Below are 6,000 nucleotides of genomic sequence, written 5' to 3'. Positions count from 1 at the left end.
CTTCAACCATCTTGAGTGCCTGAACCTTAAGACTTTGCCAACTTTGGTCACTTGAACACCATGATTCAATAGGAACTGGAGGTTTTTGTAATATATGACATAATCCTGTTTTGGCTCTAGAGTCATCATTAGCTTCTTCTGTTTAGAGCCAGGTGAACACTTAACTTCAGGAATTGGGAGCAGATCAGAAAACTTGTTGTGTAAATCATCAGGAATTGTCAGATCAACTTCTAAGAACAGGCCATAGTTACTGTCATCCAAATCCTGAAGATCTTCAATATTGAAATCTTCAACCCACTCAAGCCCTGCATATGGCAATTTATCCATCATAGCATAACCATACAGGCTGTTGGCATCTACATACAGTATATAATTTGATGGCAGTGCTGGATCATAATTGGGAATATACTTGTTATTTGCTCTGGCATATCTCTGAGAACATTGCACCATGCCTCCTCTTAAACATTGCTCCATAAACAGATACATATCTTGATCTTGGATCAGATCCAATTGCATTTTAGTGTTTAAAAACATTGCAGACCATGCTAGGCCTGGAGCACTGTAGAAATACATTGGATCCAGCTTATAATTTTCCATCGATGATTTTCTAAATGCCTGAAGTATATCAGCTAAGAGAGTGACATCAAGTTTTAAATATGCCTTGTGATAATCACCAAATGTCTGGCATTTTAAGTTGTCCCACATCAACTGGGCATGATGATAATCATCATCAGTGATTCCAGATCCTCTGATTTTGCTGTAAAACTCTTGTTGCGGTGGCAGAGCACACTCATCTAATTTAGAAAAATCTGTAACATAGTCATATGGATATACACCCTTCCGCCTAATTAATTTCAGGTCCTGATTTGGAAACAAAGCACATGTGATTTTGAATTGATCATCAGATAATTGACTGGCCACTGTAGCCAGGCTAGCAGACAGAATTCTGTAGGAATCCAGAAATCTTAAGTGAATAGGAACACCATTAACTTTAATTATCTTGCTAATAGCAATATATTTCTCATCATTTTCTGCTAAAATATTTAAATTCTGCTTGTCAAACCCCTCGTAGCTGATCAAATGATGAAAATCATAATTAGATGCACCATGGCAAAATATAGGGACAAATTTTGGTCTCTGGATCTTAATATTACAGCTATTACACAGGGCCATTTTGAATTTACCATCTGTATGAGAATGGTGATGCACCTTGATATTTATATCTGAAAATTCAGAATCACATACCGGGCATTTTTCTGCATTGTTGAAATCTTCAATCTGATCCTCTGTTAAAGGCAACATAGGTTTTTATTTTAATAAGACATTAGATGCTATGTAATGGCATTTATTTTCTATTCTATGTGCAAATTCTTTGATGGCATCTGGTCCCATGTATAAATATTCTTCACTAACAACACCATCCTGTACAACAACATAATAAAAACTAGAAGGCTCATGTAACTGGTATGATGTAATTGAAGATTCATCAGGACCTGGGCTGCATAATGCAAGAGGTTTGAGGTTTGATTCAAAATCACAGACTATATATGCTAGGTGTTCCAACAAGGCTTCAAATTTTTTGAATTTTGCATTTTCATTTGGCTTAGGCATAACCACATGAACAGGTTTATGGTTGCCACAGTATTTTAAATGTTCAATTAACTTGTTTTTAGCAATTTCTGCATTTTGTTCATAGACACTATTCATTATTTTTCTACCATCAAATACAGTTAAACATCTTCTACACAACTTGAATATTGTCTTAGTGTCTAGTTGTTTTCTGACTAAAGCTTCAAGACTTTGTATCAGAGTGTAATGGTATGTGTCATCCCCTTCAATTAAGAGCAGATCAATCGGAACAGCAGAATCATCATCAAGTGTACTGATTCTGAGAGGTTCTATCAAGCAATTGCAACGGCCAGTAGAACAAATAAAAACATTAATAGATAATTGTTTACCATTGATATCCCTGGCCTTTTTTTCAAATTTATCAATATTCTGAACTGACATTGGATACTTTAAGCCCTCCATAGCATCATCAAAATCATGTTCATGTTGTTTATAATAAGTTATTCTCTGAGGGTTCCTTAAAACTGGATACAAAGCAGCTAAAATACACCACAGAAAACATTTCTCATTATTATTTTCTATGTTAACCACGGCTCTTTTGTTTTTAATATTGGCAGGTAATGGCAGATATGTAGATCCTTGTAATGGTATGAATTCAGAAATATTAATATATAACTTGTGTGGAGATCCACATAGGCTCCATCCTGATTCTTTTGCAGCAAATTCAGAAGGTTTAATATTCAATTGATCTATCAAACTGCTTATTATTTTGTCTAAATTTGTATTTGAGTATACAGGTACAGTTTCTGTTATGTGGGGCTGTGTAAATTTTGTGCCATTTGGTTTCTTATATTGTGTAAACAATTTGAGGGACAGCTTATAAGAGCCATTTTCTGCATTTAGAATTGCCTGCACATCAGGATTTATACTGTTCAAAAAATTCTTAATATCACATCTTGGCTCTGATACAAAACAGTGATCCCTAAGTTGGCCAGCAAAACTGCTATGAATAGGTGCATTGCGCGGCTGCTTTACTGCTCTATGATTATTGGGTATTTCAAGCTTCCTTTTCAGACCAGATGTAGATGGTTGTGGGGGCAATGTTGATGACTGTGCAGAACAAGTACCCATATGTTTATATGTGAAGTATTCCATGCTATATTTTCTATGGCATTTTGGGCATATTTTTGTGGGTGTTATGCATTTTTCTGGATCACAATTCTTTTGGTGCCTAGCCCAATTGGGGCTGGTTATATTCTTATTGCATTGATTACAATATTTTTGATTTGGCATTTTTGTTGTTGGTTTATTATATAAAATTTCTTGGGGTTCAAATCAAAACTCTATACTTAATAAAAAATATCAGTTGGGTTCAGCAGTGTGCTTTGTATATTTAGTGTATATACTTAGTGTGTAAATATGTTTGGCTTTGGCATTTTTGTTGTTGGTTTATTATATAAAATTTCTTGGGGTTCAAATAAAAACTCTATACTTAATAAACCTAAAAAAACACAGGTGTCTGTCAAGTAAACCGGAAGTAAACCGGAAGTGGACCGGAAGTGGACCGGAAATAAATATGTGTGTGTGTGGGTGGGTGTGGGTGTATGTGGGTGGCTCTTTTGAGCATTTTTGGCTTAGTTTTAAGTGTGGCCATAGCAATATCAAGAAGAGCATATTTTTAACATGGTTATGGACAACAATCTCACAGATGTAGCTTTTGTAAGTGTAGGCAAATCAATCTGAGGGGGCTCATCATTTCACGGGAAATTCCCGAGGGCATTTTTACAAAAAATCTTGGGTTAGACAGAGTACCACACTTGAGCAATAAGCTCATATGCACATCTTGAGCTAGTTTTAAGTGTAGCCAAATCTGCCTGAGGGGGGCTCATCATTTATCGAGATAGTACTATCACAAATAACACTACTATTGTACATTTGACTGCATGCTTTGTACCTCTCTATACATGTTTGTTGAGCGAAAAAATAACATTTTGGTGAGCATGCTTTGTAGGTCAAGTTCTAAAAGTATGAAGGTACGAGTAGAAATAATTTGAAAATTTACTGTATGTATTTGTCCGAGAAGATCATTCAACATTAAAGCATGAATTGAAGGCAACACACGTAATAAATAATTGACGAAAAGAAAAGATCCGTGACCAGGACTAGAACTCGTATTACAAAACACAACACGCTACGAAAGCTGGTGCCGCAAACCACTGCACCAAATTACCGTTTGGAGATTGTCCCGGCTGTTAGACCGGATATCCTGATCACAAATTCTCCAACACGACCTCGCCAAATTAATTCTAGCAACTACGCTGCTTAATTTCCATATTTGCACGGACATTGGTAAGCTCTGCCACACGAAACAAGTCTTCCTCTGTACCAATTTAACAGTTTTATGAATCATATCTGGCTTAATCTCACAGTGAAGTTGCGAGTGTGGAACTTCGATAGCTGCATGAGGCAGCCATGTTGCTTCGTAATTTCCAGTTAGGCTGGTAACTGCAAGAAGAAGTAGCAGTAAAGATAATCGACACCAGAGTTCCAGTTACGACATGAACCTTAACTGTACATTGAAAAACCGGCCCTTAGAAAAATAACTCAGTTACAGTTACAGTTACTTTTACAGTTACTTTCTACTGGAAAATTTCTTGCAACCAAATTACACAAATCGATCATGAATTGTAATAAAATAATTTGTGAAGACTTACATGTGTTTTACTTATCGTATCGTACCCAAGGTGTTGGGTAGAAGTGTCAAGTCTTAACATAGCAGGAAGCAGAGAAAGGAATGCTGAATATGTAATTAGGCAAATATTAGGATATTGACTTGAGAGACGGTGTGGAATGGCAGCTGGAATCGAGAGAGAGCGGGGACAGTTTGCGAGTGAACGAGATAGAGTGAAGTTCTGGGTTCGAGAGAGAGTAAGGAAGTGCGGGACGATTATTGAACACTTGGCGAGTGAACGGGATTGTAACAGGGGGTCAGATATGTAACGGTCACAATTGAGCGGTTGAGAGAACGATCTATGGAAATTACCTACATCAACGAGAGGCACAATTATGGAGAGCAGTGGCGCAGGTACGGGGGGTTACAGGGGTACATTGTACCCCCTCAAATTTTTGAAGGGGGTACTGTACCCCCCTAAATCGTAGATTCGAGTTTTACCCCTTGTACCCCCTCAGATAATTTGACAGACGCGAGGTGATACTGTTAAAAGAACCTAATATTTTATATTCGCTCAACACAAAAAGTGTATATTGTTTATAAGCATTATAATTCTTTACCACAGGAATTCAAGCCATTGTAAACTTAATCGACTACATTGTGCTAATAGTTAGTTCATTAACCTGTGTTCTTGGAAATCTTTCTAAGATGAAAATTGTTTAAAAATGTATCTGAAAACATGGAATCCGTTAAATTTTACTTTCATAAAATCATGCTGTAGACGAATGCCCCTTCGTGTAAGGCGAGTACACGTTTGTAAAGAAGTGGTCACGTCGATTCGAAGATATAAACCTGCATCAGAAGAGTATACGAGAGGCACTATTTATATTTTGAGCCTAACAATGAAAAAACAGGAATTTAGCATTGAAAACTGCTTTATTGTTTTTCGAAGTATTCTCCTTTATGGTCAATACACTTTTGCATTCGCTCGAACCATTTGTCAAAGCAATTTTTCCAATCTTCTTGAGACACCTCCATAATATGGTTTTAGAACGCATCAACGGCGTCTTCCGCCGACGAAAATCGTTGTCCACGCAATTTATTCCTGACATTCGAGAAAGAAATCATTGGGTGCCAAATCAGGACTGTACGGCGGATGACCCATCAATTCGATTTTTTGGCTGTTCATAAAGTCGGTTGTTAGACGAGATGTGTGACAGCTGGCATTGTCTTGATGAAGAATGATCGTACGGCGTTTCCGACGAAGACCTCTGGCAAACAAATTGTTGCGTACCATTCAGAGTTGACCGTTCTACGTTCCTCTAAAGGCACAGTTGCCACATGACCAGTTTTTCCGAAAAAAACAGGCGACCATTTGTTTCAATGTGCTTCGAGCGCTGACAACTTTTGTTGGATTGGGTTCATCTTGAAACACCCATACATTCGACTGCTGTTTACATTCCGGCTCATATGCATATATCCATGATTCGTCATCTGTTACAATCTTATATACGTCTTTTGAAGCACCACGATTGTATTTATTGAGCACTTGTTTGCACCAATTGACGCGAGCGTCTTTTTGAGTTTTTGTCAAATTGTGTGGGATCGAACGAGAACATACCTTTCTCACAGCTAAATGATCATGTAATATTTTATATATGCTGGTGGAACTAATGCTTATGGTTGCCTCAATCTCACAGTATGTCACATGACGATCTTGCAGTATTAGGTTTTGCACAGCATCAATGTTTTCTTGAACA

The sequence above is a fragment of the Lepisma saccharinum genome, chromosome 24 (assembly GCF_977018435.1).
Source record: "Lepisma saccharinum chromosome 24, izLepSacc3.1, whole genome shotgun sequence".
Lineage (NCBI taxonomy): Eukaryota > Metazoa > Arthropoda > Insecta > Zygentoma > Lepismatidae > Lepisma > Lepisma saccharinum.
Note: the sequence above shows the minus strand (reverse complement) of the source record.